Here is a 17,736-nt window from a genome sequence, read left to right as displayed (position 1 = left end):
TGCTGAAATACTGCCAGAAATTGTTTGAATCTGTTTTCACTATTTATCTTTGGTACATTCGTTTAATTGAGTTTGGTATTCCATTAATTTTGCTTTGAAATATTGTTGAGCTCAATTAATTGATTATCCAGCTAACAGATTCACTATTTTGTTATTGAAAGCTAAGATTTTTGTTATTTTGTTTCATTAAGCTGCATTGTTTGATTTGGTGCAATAAGGCTTTATTTGACGGATTTCTGTGTCAATAGAACCTTGTTTACCAAACGGATTTGAAAAAGATGCCCTAAGGAAGCTTCATTGCAAATTTTGGTCATATCTTTGAATTCTTTTCTTGTTTTCAATTGTGATTTACTCATATGCATTGAATGGCTTAAATTGACTTTCAAATAACCAAAACTTGGATTCTTTTGAGAATTAGAGCCTCTTTTGTAGGAATTCACAAGGTTGAGGATTCTTAACCTATGTGACTAGATTGATCCATTTTCACCATGCTTAAACTGCTTTAAGTCACATAGGGCATGAATTTTTCAATTCCTATTTCAAACTTGTGAATTTAATGCTTACTTGCAATTTGGTGTTTGAAATTTCCTCAACTGCTTTGTTAATCAATACTTTATCTTTTTAAACACCAAAATGCTTAAACTTATGCCAAGTGAATGTGACCATTTTTCATTTGATTATGTGCTATACATATACATTTACATCACTTGTTTTAGCATATTGCATTGTCATGAAGTGAATGTGAGCCTGGTTGTTTTGAAACTCTTGAAACTTTTTAGAATTAAGGATCATACTTCTTATGCACATAACCCTTGACTTTTTTTTTCTTTTTCAACTAACTCCTTTTCTTTTTCTTTTTCTTCGTGCATAGCAACAATGTGTCCTTTACTTTCTTTTTCTCAATCAGGCAAGCAAATTTGCTTTGATGGATTCTAATTATTGGAATGAGATTTCTAATTGAGTTGCTTTGTCATTTCACTTATTCTTCCAATCAATTTTATTCTTTCTTTTCACCTCACTCATAATTGTGTACTCGCCTCTATTTTTGTTATGCTGCTTGCTTATATTTCTGATTTATATGCCGTAGATCACTTTTCATATCCCCGTTTCTTTTTATCCTTTTCAAGATGACTGACAGGAAGAGAAAGAGTAAGACAACTGGCCCGAGAAAGAGGAAAAGATCCTCACGGACCGCTGAATTAATGGAAGATTCATTATCAGAGAGACAGCTTAGTGAGAGGGACAAACCCAATCAAAAGACATCCTCTTCTGACCCGTCTAAGTTCACAAACCTCTACTCAGAGCTGAGGTTCCTACATTTTGTTGAGAAGCGGAGCCTCCATATTGAGAGAAAGCTTTAGATACCCCCAGAGCTGCAAAAATACACTGAGCATCAGATCGAGCAGCGGGGTTGGATATTCATGGATCGGGACCTAGTAGGAGTGAATGCATCTTAGGTTTGTGAATTCTACTGTGATTTTTACAGAGCGACCCTAGATGTAGTTCTCCTTCAAGGCAAGCAGATATTGATTACAGATGAGGTAATTAAAGAGGTCCTCTATTTTTGGCCTAAAGTGGCCAAGAAAGATGCTTTTAAGAAGGTGGAAGAGGACATATAGATTATGACTTTTGATTGAGATGCAGTGTTAAGAGTTATAGCCGTCCACCCCGATAGCCCTTGGATTTATGGGCGATCAAAGCTGAGTCCGAAGGGCATAGCAATTAGATATCTCATAGTTGAGGCTAGGCTCTGGGATCAGATCCTAACCAACTATGTGATGCCTAGCACTCATGAGACAGAGATCACTTCAGATATGAATGTGCTTATCTGGTGTGTCTTGGAAGGAAAGAAGCTGTACCTTCCAAGGGTCATTAGAAGGTATATGGCTCAGACACATCACATAGGTAACTTAGAATTCCCATGCCTGATTACACAGTTGAGTCTGCAAGTTGATGTAGTCTGGGAGGATGCGGATGAGAGGCCAACAGTTGTCAGTAGCAAGTGTAACACCCTACCACACAGAGTTTTACACTTAGGATGTAAAACAGAGGTGGCAAGGCACTACGACCTCTAAAAATAAAATTTTCATATATAATATAGTGAAAAAGTTTATAACTAGAAGCCTTTGAAGAAAAGGAGGAAACAAAAAAAATCGTTAAATTGAAAAGCGCAACACTCTGTGTACGATAACGTAAGCAAGATAACAATCGATATACTAAGAGTTCCAAAACACATGTAACAAGACTCAAGACTCGGCTCATGAAGATAAACCAGTCCGAGTACATAGTTATACATATATAGATATATATAGGAAAAACCCAAAAGAAAACCCAGAATATAGAGTTACAAAACCCAAGTCTCCAAAATCACCTCTAAGAGGAATTAATACAGCATATTATAATGGGTGGAGACAATAAGCATCTAAACAAATACAAATAGCCAAAATAAACCCAAAAGTTAAAGATCTTCACAACATCAGAAGCTTCTAGCATGCTTCAACAAGGTGTCGCCTGTCCTGCATCTGAAAACCACAAAACCCGCATGGGTGAGAACCGGAGGTTCTTAGCATGGTAATAGTGCCCACATATCTAACATATAATGTCCTGGAAAAGCCGAAGGCAATCCTAGAATTTCCAACAGGTAATTAAAGCTTAAAACATAACTAAACCATAAAGAGAAAATAGGCAACTAGTTAAGGGTCTTCAGAACTATCTAAAACTCCCCGTTACAACTCCTCCAAACCTCCCAACCACCAACGGAACCAAATGCAACAAACACAGTTATTACAAATAGAGAAATTACAAATAGGATTCAAGTATAACAGATAATCAAGTAGCATTTAATTATGCAATCAGTTAGGCAATCCAAACAAGACATATAGATGCAAATGATACATGCCTGTTCTAGTGGCTGATGAGTCTCATCTGTTGGTTATAGAGCCAACCCGACAAGTCCTGGTAGCTAACCATTGGACGGTTCCTCTGTCGTGCATTCCCAACTCGAGTAATTTTCAATCATAACATATTCATAATCATAATCATACAACACCCACTCTTGGTGCTTATCACGGGGGCGAGCTCATCCAGACCTTTCACAGTGTCTGGCCATACTTACGATATAGAGTCAGCAGAATATCAAGTCTTAACCTGGAGCACGAGGTGGCTAGTCACTGCTTTCATCCAGGAAAATTCGTATCTCAGATAATCATTTCACATCCATCCATACACATTCCATAATCATTCCTTATAACCATATCATCGCTCATCACAACCTGGGAAAAGTGGGACAAAACCATAACCCTTGCATCCACCCGGAGAGCCTCTAAACTAACCAACCTAGAGCAAGTGGGGCGAAACCACAACCCTTGCATTTACCCAGGAGGTATGTTCTCATATGCCCAGGAGGGACCAAGGAGGGGATCCTAACCTCCCACCATCTCGCTGGGGGCGATTTTACGATACTAGGAGGAACAAGGAAGGGGATCCTTACCTTCCACCATCTCTCTGGGGTCGCACTTTCGAGAAAGAGAGCTTTAGATACAACAATCATTCAAATTTTCATTCCCAGCCATAAATTACAATTTATCATAGCCATCCAGCTTGAAATCACAATTCATACCCAGCCATAAACCATTATCACACACAGCCATTCGGCTCATATCACACACACAGCCATTAGGCTCATATCATCATATACATAGCACTCCACCATCCTCTTCAACATCTCATAACCTCATCATTAGTCATAACTTCTCATTATATTCCCTTTTTCATCCGCAAGTTACCCTCTTCCCTAGTTTCCTCTCAATCAGTAGGCATTCTACATTAATTTAAGATTTAAAAGATGAAATTGGGAATTTATAAGTATGAAATAACATCTCGGAAGGTTACAAGCTTGTTGGGAATGTGAAAGACTTGAAAACAAAAGCTTTAGAAAAGAACAGGGTCGTGTGCGTACGCACAAAGGTGTGCGTGCACACGCCCAGAAGTGTTTTCAGAAAGTGTGCGTGTGCACAGGCTTGTGCGTACGCACAGAAAGCAAAATTTCCATTGTTGAGTGCATGCACAAGGTGTGCTAGCGCCATCAACAGAATGACATTCCCAAAGTGTGCGTGTGCACAAGGCTGTGCGTACGCACAGATTGCAAACCTCTGTTGGTGGAGTGTGCACACAGGGCGTGCTAGCGCTCCCATCAGTAGCCCTGTCCCCGCGTGTGCGTGCGCACAGGTTCAAAATTTCATGGGGTGTGCATGCGCACACAAACCAGAACTCACAAATTCTACAGAATTTACAGAATTCATATTTTTGGCCCAAACTTTCAACTATCATATCTCCTTCCACAAAAACAGATTTTCACCAAATTTAAACCATTTTAAAGCTTATGAAATTATCTTTCTTTTGATATAAAAATTATCAATGAAAATGATAGCTCAAGATATGATCCGTTGAAGTACATCAAAATTCCATTTTTACTAAAACTCAAACTCCCAATTTTTAAAACATACACTTCCAAATTCACCCAAAATCAACCAAAAACTCAACCATTCCAACATCAATCATTTCCAAACCTCATTCAATCATCAACCCACCAATTCTTCCATATTTATCAAATCTCAATTCAATAATTCAATTCATAATCATCCTTCCCTATCTCAATTTCTAAACAAACATTCAATTTCATCAATCACCATATATATACACATATCAATACCACACTCTAAAACATGTTCATTAACAAGAGCCTCAACCCTATCATCAATCAAACGTATTAATCCATATCACATACAATATTACATACTTTACCCACCATTATAACCACTCACAATCATTTCCACCATCATTCATACATATTTAACTCAATCCAAATTATCCAACAACTACATCAACATTCCAAAATCCACTAAATTCATACATAACAACACAATTACATCATCCATCAGCCACATCAATATTTTAAAATCTTATCCTAGGGCCACTAGCCTACGTTTTCACAACCACATTACATTTTAGATACAGGAAACCAAAACCATACCTTGGCCGATTTCCCGCTCAACCCGGACACTCCCGATTTCACTTTTTCCTCAATTTTCAAGGTTCCAACACCTCCAAGGTCAGATTTTCAGCTTGCAACTTCACTTCCAAGCTTCCAAATATTCCAACAAGCTTCAACAAGTATCACCAACCAATTTTTCCCAAGCTATACACATTAATTACCACAAATCAATACCTAAGGTTCATCAAAATCAAAATTTCACAAGGTAAAGAGTTTTCTTATCTTTCCCAATGGTGTTTGAGACACAAACCACCAATAGCCGAACCTTAAGTACCGCCTAAACAATCAAAACACAAAAATTCCTTCAAAATCATCAACCATATTTTTGGACTTTTAGGGCAGAGGAAAGGAGATGAAAATTCAAATTCTTACCAGCAAAGGATAAATAGAACTGACAGACTCGGCAAGAGCTTCGCGTAGCCACTGACGGCACGCGAATTGAAGTACTGTAGCTCAAGTTATGATCTAATGAATGATGAGGTGAATAGTGTTTGTGAAACCCTCTCCTCTCTTCCTCTCATTCACGTTGCATCAGCCCTTATGTGCTGAAAGTGAGTGAATTGGTCACTTAAGTGACCTTTTATATGTTGGGCTTGGCCCAACTTGACCCCGGTCCAACCCGTTAGCGTTTTTGGCTCGTTTGGCCCAACTTTGGGTCAAACCTTTAAAATTAGTGTCCGATTTTTAATTCTAAATATTTTTCCAAGATTTTTCTACTGTTTGTATTATTCTTGCACAATACCGGACAGACTTAAGCCGGTACTGCCGGTTAATTTGCCGTTACGCATTTTTACATAATTTTCCAAAGAAAATTACATTTTCCAACTCAGAAAAATCTACTGAGTCTAATTATCATATTTAAATTTTTCAATTAATATTCTAAAATTTTGAACCTATTTCAGGCAATTGAATTATTATTATTATGTTACGTTAATTAATCAGTTAATTAATTCGCAGTTCTTACAGCAAGAGGATTATCCCGCACAGTAATTGGTTTCTGTCATCCACTAGACACCGAGGTCGTAGGACGACGACTACCACAGAGGCAGCCACCTCTTCAACAGCACCATCAACACCTTCAGCACCTGGACCATCATCAGCATCACAACCACTCTATCCTTTGATCCACTGGTTGGTCGAGGACGTAGCTCGATTGGAATGCCACTCCAAATGATGCTATCAAGACATCAGGAGACAGCTTTTGATATGGGATTCAGCGATAGAGGAGCCGGATACCCCCTCTGAGCACAGTGAGGAGGAGGAGCAGGATGCACTAGCTCAGGATAGAGACGAGGACTCCTTCCACTCCACCTGACTTCCGGAGTACCAAGGACGGTGCTAATTCTTAAGTGTGGCGATGTCGTCTGACTGATCGGCGATGTTTATTTTGGGTGAAATGTTCTACTCCAAACACTTTTATTTTAATTTTTATGCTTTTGGACTTTTGTATATATTATGTTATTCTGAACACTTTTTAGTTATTGCACTTTATACCTTTAGTTTGTATGTACTCTAGATTTCTATTTTAGTTTTACATACTTTTTACCTTATTTTATGTTGTCTAGTGTATATACATGATTTAGTTGTAGTTTATTAGTGGTGATTGGATAATGCGCATAATTGAACTTAGTTGAATTTCCTATACACATGATTTGGTTTGACTGAAATTAGGAAATAAACTTAAGATTTTTTATGGTTTACATCCAATCACATTATATATAGAATAAGCTTAGTTAATTTAATGAAATTTCAAAGAAAACTTCTTTTAATATAGGACATTGATATTCCAATTGAATTGAGTTGAGATTTTTCATTAAGACTTGCTTGAATTACACATTGTGGAACATGACTTTTGAACTAAGAACACACATCCTTATGATTTTTAAGCCTAATTTTGTGGTTGCATCATATAACCACTATTTTAATTCTTGTGTATATTCTCTTTCTATGATTGCAATCTTTGATTTGTTTGATTCTTTATGTCCATTGTTTGATGTATATATGCATTTATGTGATTGAGGCCTTCATTTCAATTAGCTCACTTACCCATATAGCCTACCATTTCATCTACCTTTGTTAGCCCACTTTGAGCCTTTTTAATCCTCTTTTGTTCCTTATGTTAGCCCATCACTAACCATAAGAAAAAAAATAATAAATATCCCTAATTTGAATCTTTGACTAGTTTAGAATAGTGAATGTGTGTGTCATTTAAGTGTGAAAAAAGATGAAAAACATGAGTTGATAAAAGTGTGTTGTATTTCCATTGAAAAATCTTGAAAATTTGGGTACATACTCATTTAATAATTATGTAAACCATATGCATTCACCTTTTGTATATATCATGTTATTGTTTCAAAAAAAAGGAGAAAAAATAATAAAAAGGGGACAAAATATCTCAAAGTAGAGTAATAATAACAATGCATATGTGTTGTGATTGAAAAGAATGCATGACTATGTGTAAAAGTGAGATTTTGGGTAGCTAAGCTCAATGTGAATTGCATAGGTTGTTATATGTGTTAGGTGAGAGCTTAGGTTAATTAAAGATTCAAATTCTAACTCACTTAGCCATATATATATATATCCTTACCTTTACCTTTAGCCCCATTACAACCTTAAAAAGTCCCCATGATACTTGTATGTGTACATTAAATATTTGTTGATTGTTAGATAAAGAACAAACCTTAGAAAGCATGATTAGGGGAGAATTAAGTGGGTCGACCCTAAACACTTGAGCGACTAGAGTGTATACACATATCCAGTGAGGGGTTCGATTGCTCAATTCTATGTTTCCACCTATGATGATCTCTTATCTTGCAAGTTTGTACATTCTTGTATACAACTCAATTCAATTGTGGATTTGATTTGGTTATAATTGCTTTAGCCCTTGATTGTGCATAAATGCTTTCTTGAAAATTAATTTACTTTGACTAAGTAAATACATGTAGATAAATATATAGTGTTATTTAGAGTAGTTGCATGAATGTAGATAAATTGTATATAGATAGTTTACATTGAATAAATATTGATACCCCTTTCTTGTCTTTCTTGATGCTTAGCATGAGGACATGTTATAATTTAAGTGTGGGAACGTTGATAAATCATAATTTTATAGTTTATTTTTTATTAAAATAAGTATATTCACTGAAGTAGCATGGTTTTATGAATTCTTCCTAAATTGTGCTTAAGAGTAAAAACATGCTTTTTAGACTCTTAAAATTGATAAATTTAATTCACTTTAATTCCATTCGATGCCTTGATGTGTTTGTTGAGTGATTTCAGGCTTACAAGGTAAGGATGGATTGAAGAAGTAAAGGAAAAATATACAAAAGTGGAAAATTCATAAAGAAATGAAGTTTGAAGCACTTCATGGTCATGCGTACGTGCTTTGAGAATTTGCCATGTTGCGCGTACGCATGCGTCATGCGTATGCACAATTGATAGCACGTGATTCCCTTAAGACAACACGTGGCTGATGGTACACGAAATCGTGATCTCATACACTTTCTTCGCAACTCCGCGTAGCTGACCAACAAGTGCATTGGGTCGTCCAAGTAATACCTTACGTGAGTAAGGGTCGATCCCATGGAGATTGTCGGCTTGAAGCAAGCTATGGTCACCTTGTAAATCTCAGTCAGGCAGATTCAAATGGTTCTGGGACTTTGATAATTAAAAGACTGATAAAACATAAAAAAGGATAGAGATACTTATGAAATTCATTGGTGGAAATTTCAGATAAGCGCATGGAGATGCTTTGTTCCCTCTGAACCTCTGCTTTCCTACTGCTTTCATCCAGTCATGCGTACTCATTTCCATGGCAAGCTGTATATTGGGGGATCCACCGTTGTCAATGGCTACCGTCCGTTCTCTTAGTGAAAATGGTCCGGCTACGGGTTACGTAGGACTAATCATCTGTCGGTTCTCGATCGTGTCGGAATAAGATCCAATGATCCTTTTGCGCACTGTCACTGCACCCAGCACTCACGAATTTGAAGCTCGTCACAGTCATCCCATCCCAGATCCTACTCGGAATACCACAGACATGGTTTAGACTTTCCGGATCTCAAGAATGCTGCCAATGGATTTAGCTTATACCACGAAGACTCTAATTGCACGGAATGGAAGGCTCTGTTGCCAGGAGAGGCAACCATGTGTCGTGGACCAAAAGGCCAAGAGATATGCATTCAAGCTTGTTTTCAGGTAGAACGGAAGTCGTTGTCAGGCACGCGTTCATAGCTGAGAATGGTGATGATGTCACTTGATCATCACATTCATCATGTTGAAGTGCGAATGGATATCTTGGAACAAGAATAAGCTTGAATTGAATTGAAAACAATAGTAGTTGCATTAATTCATGAGGAACAGCAGAGCTCCACACCTTAATCTATGATGTGTAGAAACTAAAAACTAATAAAAACTAATAATTATATACTAAAAACTAACTAAATCATACTAAAAACTATGTAAAATCAATGTCAAAAAGCGTATAAATTATCCACTCATCAGCTGACGATTTCTGGACCTTCTCAAGCCCAAATCCAACTCCTTTCTGGATATTTCAAGCCAAACTAAAGAAAGATGAAGGGGGAGAGCAATTAGAGTAGCTTAGAATTATGTTTTAGGTCATTTTTTAGAGAGAGAAGCTCTTCTCTCTAGAATTAGGATAGATTTAGTAATTTCTCCTTTAGATTTAGGTTTTAATTCTTGTTCTAGTGTAGTTTCATTTATAATTGCATATTTCATTGTCTTAATTTTCTTAGTTTCTCTTGTTAATCTCTCATTTTTACTACTTTTAGTTTTATGAACATTATTGTTAATTTTGAGTTCTTTAATGCAATTTATGTTTTCATGATTATTATTGCTTCCTTTAATTATTGATTATTGCTATCTTATATTTGATAGCTTTAGATTTTATTATTATTGAAATTTTATCTTGCTTTACTTTTATGCCTTCCAAGTGTTTGTAAAAATGCTTCTCTTGGTTTTAGAGTAGATTTTTACACTCTTAACTTAGAATTGAGTGTTTGAGTTGAGATGACCTTGAGTCACTAATGTCCAAATTGATTGACAATTTGGGGATTTCAATTAATCTTGTTTCCATTAATGAGTAAGACCTATGGATTGTGATTGATTGAGCTCGGTTGACTTATCTCACCATTAAAGGTTGACTAATTGAGTTTGCTCTTATAAATGTCATGTTGTGGTTAGTGATGAAAGATTAATTGATGTCCAATATTGATTGATGATTTATGGTTGTTAGTTGTTCTTGTTTCCATTGACGAGTAAGACCTATGGATTAAGACTGACTATGCTTATTTGACTTTCTTCCAATATTGGAGATGACTAAATGGAATTAACTCTAGATAATCACTATATTTGTGGTCAATGACTTGGAAAGGAAGCTTTGACTCTCAAACCTTACCAGGAATGTCTTTTAGCCTTTATATTCCTTCCGTTGTTGGTTTTACTTTCTTGTTATTTAATTTTTTGTCTGTTTATCTGCAAACCTCCGTATGCTCATAACCGATAATACGCATACCTCATTGTAGTTCTTTTGAGTGACGACCTAAGATCTAATACTTTCGTTTTTTTTATTGGTTTGCACTTATGAAAATCAAATTAAAGTTTGATTTTGAGAATTAATTATCTGTTTGGACTATACTTACAATGAAATTCTATTAATAAATTCTAGACCGACGTTAATCCCTCCGTCATGCAGCAATGCTAAATTGGCTTAGACATTGCTTCTGTTTTGGTTATGTATTTTGGTGGTAATATATCACATTACTCAAACCTTAAATGCACTTATTTGTTATTTTCGTTATAATTTGATTAGTAGTGTCCTTACTGCTGTCTACTTGATTTATCTAATGCAATGTACTTACCAACCAATGCAGGTGATGATTAAAGCATAAGGGCTTGCATCACATTTTTATTTTCAATTTGCAAAATGCATATTTCACATAAACTCCATTTCTCCACAAAACAGGTCCATCACACAACTCTAATTTGATATCCTAACCTATTTCTTACACCATAAGTACAATTATTCAAGCATACAATGCACTAAATAAAGCCAAAAATGACAATGTCAATACAATTCCAAACATCAATGTGGAAATAGTCCTGCATTTAGTGCTACCATGAGATTTTATCCCTACTATGTCCTTTTCCATCAACATCTCCTGAGATCACAACTTCTCTTCCAATCTCTTCATTTGATTCACCAATTCATTAGAACTCGTTATATCTTTACCATGAAAAGATGTCACATATTTGTCCAACCAAGCAAAGAATTTGCAAAGAGGAGCTTTGGTATGTAAAAATACATTTACTTGCTGAGAGTGAAAAGAAAGAAATCGACATAAATAACCATTAGCAGAATAGGTCCAAAATCAAACCGAAATTACCTTAAAATAGGAGCATTCGAAAAAGTTTGTTTGGGTTGTCCATGGTACTTAACTCTAATAAGATGGCATATATTTCGCAGTTACAGGTAGGTGCTGTAAATTTTTTCTTCCTCCTATTCGCCCCTTTTCTTCCTCCTATTCGCCCCTCTCCTGAAGCTCTCAATCAAGCCAACATCGCATTCAAACCCTCGCTGCGCGCTTGGGCTTCCATTTCGTTTCTGCGTCTTTGAGTAAGAACCCTCATCTTCATCAGCCATGACTTGCAGAATACACGTTCTCCAACTATGGCTACAACGACCCAAACCCTAATTTATAGGAGCTTGAGACAAGGATGACGTTTCGTACGCTAGGAAGGGGTCAATTTGTCCCAATTTGGTAGGAACAAAATCCACGTGACTGAGAAATTGACAGGTTAGCACTCCACCATCTCCCAACCGGTCGCAGGGGCTGCCATAACCATTTTCTTAGGTGTTTGAGGTCCGCTTGGTCAATTTCCAATCGTTAGGGAACGCTTTGTCCTTCGGAACCGAAATAGACATTTATTCTAAATGAACACACCCACTAACCAAACACTTACTATGGTAAAGCTGAAACTAAAACTAAAACTAAATAAATTCAAATGAGTGATATAATCACTTTCAAATATTTTTTTGGCATTCGGGATAAACGAACTCTTCCAAGCCAATACACTAGTCAGTGTCTTGAGTCTGAACTAGTAACTATATAATTTAAAAAATGGAAAAAGAGTATGTATGGAAAAATTACTCTCTTTTCCCTTCTGCCATGAACTATGAATATACAACATCAGCGTTGCTACAGACAGAGAACACCTTACACCTTGCATTTACAATAATCAATAAATTGGTACATTGAACTAGGTCTCTATACCTTGCATTGAGTTCTCCTTCTTATATCCTTCACCTCATCAGTAGTGAAAATGGACCCGAATATTTTTATGGAAAAAGTTTGCTTTTGTAGAGATTGAAGTTCAACCAGAGGTCACAATGCATGCTGGGGAAAACACTGGAAGATTTTAGCGGAATTTACAATGGTGGCAACTCAAATGAGTCTCGATCTTGGGGATCCACCAGGTGTGTGGTGGGATCTGTATGGAGATGTTTCGTGCCAAGGATCAAGAGTGAAGGCGGCATTCGATCTCAACGGATATGACGGGAGGGTATTTTGTCCCATCAATGTGTAAGTTGGATGAGGAGGTGAAAGGAAACAGCTCTTGTGTGCTGATCCATACTGCCGCAATGGACTTGAACAAGGAGATACGGGTAATGATGTGATCATTCTTGAGTTATCTCTGAACAAGCAAATTACAATAGCTGGTTAGTCCAAGTAACTAACATAGTTATAGTTATATTCTCTAAAAAACAACAGGTTGTGGGTGTTTTACCTTTGGTTCCTTACAGCCCGCGAGGCTGGAGGGGCTGCCCTTGTTGCATAGTCTCCATCAAATGAAGTTGCATTTGTTTTATTTGAAAAAATCTCAGGTGGCTGCAAATAAATCCAAACAATCAATTATGATCAAATATTTTTCGTTCAAGTCAAAACTAGAATTATATGGCAGCAAATCTTCTATGAAGTTATACACTCCACTAATACAGTATAGATAAATGGTAACATATTTCCTTATCAGTCATCACTTATCACCCCAAACTATGTTAAGGTTTTCCAATTAATCTGTTCCCTACAGTTAAGCCAAACAACAAAGCATACTAAAGCCTCAAGCACATATAAGGTCAGCTACAAAATACAAACTATGCAAAATAATCAAAGACTATACCGGTGTCCGGCTCCCATCAAGCATATAGGGGAAAGCACTCCTGGTTATGCTGACATTTGCAGCTCTTGTTGCCGACTGATCTCGAATAAATGGGTGATCTAGCAGCATTTGAGCTGTTGGGCGAGCCAATGGATCTCTTTGTAAGCATAACTGGATGAAGTTCTTTGCCTCATTCGACAGATGCTCAGGAAGTTCAGGCATATCTTTGCTGTTACCAATTTTGAATATTGCTGCTACCTGTTTCAAACATGTGAAAATAATGATTTTGATCTTTTTATCTTGAAACAGGATCACAAGCAATGTCAATGAATGTAGTTATAAAATATTGAATAGCTCACCCCTTCATATTGACTCCAAGGAGGCTTCGATGTCGCCATTTCAAGAATTGTGCATCCCAAGCTCCATATATCAACAGGAAGACTATAGCCATTTGTATTCATTACAACCTAAGATAGCAAAAATCAGGATAACGTACTATGTACAGCAGAAACTGAAGTATAGGGAATTTTTTTTCTCCGAAAGAAATTTCAAGATCTAAAACCGGAGGAAATATTTACCTCAGGGGCCATCCAGTATGGACTTCCTTTGAAAGAAAGCATTGAGGAAGAAGCATTTATCTGGTTCAGAACAGCCATAATTCAGAGATGATCTCCATCAGAAATCAACCAACAGAGAAAATTATACATCGCTCTCCAAACTAGCTTTGCTTAGTATATATTCTCAGGTGATACAGCTCCAACTTATTAATAAAATAACAGAATCAATGTGTTTTCATCTCTCCTTATCTATGTGAGTGTACATAACTGTTAGAGAGAGAGGAGGGAAAATTCTCTTGCCACATACAGATATGTGCAAATCTACAAAAATTTCCAACCTTCAGGAAAACGAGTATTTTTTGGGGTTTCACCCTCTAATACAACTTGTACATTGTATAACTTGTATGTACCACAAATAATAAATATGATTCGCTATTGAAGTAATCTAGAAGAAATTTCATTCTTTGTTCATATGATACACTTACATGTTTAGCCATTCCAAAGTCTGCCAGCTTGATTTCACCATTTGGATCAACTAGTATGTTAGCCCCCTTGATATCCCTGTGAAACAAAATTACAAAGTGATAAACTATTTGATCAAGAGTAAAGAAACAGCAACTTCATGTTATAAATAGAGCAGGCATGGTCACGTTACCTGTGCACTGTATTTCTACCATGAAGATAGGCAAGTCCAGAGACAATCTGCCTAGTATAATTTTGAATAACAGGCTCCTTAAAGGCCCCATATTCCTGAAGTAATTTATGAATCGAACCACCGGAAACATATTCTAAATAAACTGAAAGTGTTTCTTCTCCCTGCAAACACGCCATATATATTATTCATAAATGGATCCCATTCATCAATTTTTGTTTTTTCAAATTTCTATGTGTGCACATTGCTATAATATGTACGTACATGATATAAAGAATTCTAAACTTTGATATTTTAGGCATACCAAGTCACTCCCATAGTATTGAACAATATTCGGATGTGAAAGCTGACTAAGCAAGAGTATCTCCTGCAATTGATTGGTGTAAGTGTTATAATTTATAGACCACTGTATGATAATGTGCATATTAAATCAAAATCCAAATCAACTGTGAGAAGAATATCTTCCTAATAAGTGTTATAATTTATAGTCACTGCATCATGCTTTGTACTTATGACGTACCTGATTAAGTTGTTTGTAGCACTCTTTTGATGTTTGATCATCACAAACAACCCTGACTTCTTTTATTGCACACATTTGTCCATTTTCACTGTGAAAGTTGCAATATAAGAATTTTAGGATTGAAAATTATACATAAGAATAGGTAGTGGAAGGCTAATCTAAAAGGGAATTCAAAATTGACCTTAAATTTCCTTCAAAAGGGGGATTACCTATTGAATCCAGCATATACATGCCCAAATGTACCCCGTCCTAGCAGCTTTCCTTTCTTCCACTTGGATGGATTATAACCTCGGATGAAGCGGTGATGTAGGGCTGGTGGGCCCTCTTGAACCAGGACCCGGGCTTTTTGACCTTGCATTGAACTTTATGTCACTTTGTCCTCTACCATAAAGAAAAATGGCATAGATTAGTTTAGCATAAAACTCTAGAACAACACTGAACCACACCCTTATAAAAAAAAATTGCAAACTGCATGTTTCTCTTCCTTACATTGTCAATCAATGCTAAAATATGTGCACAGATTATCACTTATCAGTCCCAGATATTTTATAATCATAACCATCTCGTAGGCTTAAATGAATTATGAAAATTATGTAAGAAAAGTAAGGTGCATTTATCTTTGCATTAATGTCTCCTAAATCAACTTGAATGATTAAGTAAGATTCCATAATCAGTAAAAGGGGGAGAAAAAGGACGGGATGTAGTATTAACAAATCTATCCCTCAAGATTCAGATCTTCATTTTTCCCTCAAATGAATCAATACATGAAGTCTGCAAATTGCAAATTTCCAAATCGCCAGTTAATCTAAATAATTCTCCAAAGCACGGATTGTAAATCACCAGTCGCAGAACAGAACCACAATACCCTAATCTGAATGGGGAAGAATTGCAATAAAGCATGAGCAGACATGCACACAGAATGCGTGAGAGAACCCTTTTAGAGGTTAATAACTAAAACGGAAGAGAAAAGTTGAAAGAAAAAAAAAAAGGAGAAGGAAAGTAGAAGGCAAGAAAAGGGTGAAAGACTGAAGGGGAAGAAAAGTGAGCAATCATGTGAGAGTGTATGTAAAACCAAAAAAGGATCCCATACATGAAAGCAATTATGGTCTAACTACAAAAGGAAAAAGAAAGAAAGGGGGGAAAAAAAAAAAGCAGAGTCCTGTAACTAAGGCTCCGGAGTAAAAGTAACTAACTTTAGCTGATCAATGATCAATAATTACACTTAACCTTTTCATTAACACCAGAACAATAAAACGGATCAATCAATCAAACTAAGTTTCACCATAAGTACTAGGATTAGGGAAAATAAAATAAAATTAGGGAAGTAGTGAAACCAAATCATGATTGGAAAATAACGAACCTGGTTGCATCTATACGAGTGTATCGAGAGGTGGGTTGTTGATCATCAACGGAGCCCGTGGAACTAACGCTGGAACCAGAGACGGAGGCAGATCCGAATACAAGGCCTTGGTCGTTGCCGAAGCTTTGGGTGGAGGAGACAGAGGGGCGAGGCAAGGGGTGGCCTCTCTTGTCGCCGTCGGAATCGAAGCATGAGAATCCGGAGGATGAGCCTCCGGCGGCGGCGGCGGCGGCGGCGGCGGAGGAAGCTACGGCGGGGGTAGAAGAGAAGTCTCTGCTGACCCTTGGTGAGTTGCGGGAGAGGGTTTCGTCGAAGCTGTGATTGGGCTTGTCGGATTTGGCCTTACTGGGAGGTGAAAGAGAAGAAGAAACGTTGTTGTTTGATCTGGTGAAGGTGAATTGACGAACTCCTCCTCCTCCATGCTGATGTGGCTGCTGCAGTTCTTGCTGCTGCTTGGACTTGCTGGACTTTTTACTCCACCAAGTGGGCATTCTAAATTGGGAAAAAAATAGAGAAGAAGAAGAAGAAAAGAGGGAGCGTTTAATTTGTTTGGTGGGAGAAAGTGAGAAGGACTCTTCAAAGAAGAAGGAAAAGAGGAAGTTAAGGGGTAGGTTTTGTGTTTTGTCGTTGTAGAAGGAAGTGGAGGAAGAAACGACGAAGCAGAGAGAGAGAGAAAGGAGAAAAAGGGGGGTACAGTAGAAGAACAGCTAAGGAAGGATGGAATTGTAGACTGTAGAGAGAGAGAAAGAGGGGACGGCTAACGGTGGTTGGATGGATAAGTGACGTGGCAATTGCTTAGATAGAGATAGAGAGAGAACGCTCTTGTTTTGAGTGCTGTGTCTGCGCGTACGTGTGTGATGTCTGCTGTTAACTCTGTCTCCTCTCTTAGGAATGATAATACTGCACGTTCAAATTCTTTTTAGTTTACTTATGCAGTAATGCTTTTCACACTAGTAACTTTTTATCCGACTGTAACAGGCTCAGTGTAGATAAGAAATAAAATATTCAATAAGATTAGGCCTTTAAGTGATTTTTAAACCAAGTTTTTAATTAAATCATCACACCAATCTTTCTCTCTTTTGTATCTATATGGACTAATTTTTTGGATATGAAATTTAGTGTGGTGAAACATAATGTTATGGACGTTAGAGGTGTTATATATTGCTGTGAAAACAGTAAATTGACAAAAAAAATCAGATGGTCTAATTTTTTGAGGAGAGAAGAGAATACAAATCGAATTGTTTAATTTATGTTGAGTAAACAATTTTTTTATTAGAAATCGGATCCACCAATTTCATACATACAAAACAAAAACTTTTTTAGCTAAAAAAATCGGATTCATCAATTTTATGTATATAAAACAAAAAATTTTTTGGCTAAGGAAATCGGATCCACAAATTTATGCATGCACTTTTT

The 17,736-nt window shown here is 36.8% G+C and overlaps 1 pseudogene; it reads right to left on the bottom strand.

Annotated features, from left to right (window-relative positions):
- Positions 1 to 12,042: 12,042 nt before the first annotated feature.
- LOC107470477 (mitogen-activated protein kinase kinase kinase 3-like) lies at positions 12,043 to 17,120 on the bottom strand (annotated as a pseudogene).
- Between the last annotated feature and the right edge of the window lie 616 nt (positions 17,121 to 17,736).

The sequence above is a fragment of the Arachis duranensis genome, chromosome 10 (assembly GCF_000817695.3).
Source record: "Arachis duranensis cultivar V14167 chromosome 10, aradu.V14167.gnm2.J7QH, whole genome shotgun sequence".
In the NCBI taxonomy this organism is placed as follows: domain Eukaryota; kingdom Viridiplantae; phylum Streptophyta; class Magnoliopsida; order Fabales; family Fabaceae; genus Arachis; species Arachis duranensis.
This window is presented reverse-complemented; position numbering and strand designations above follow the sequence as displayed.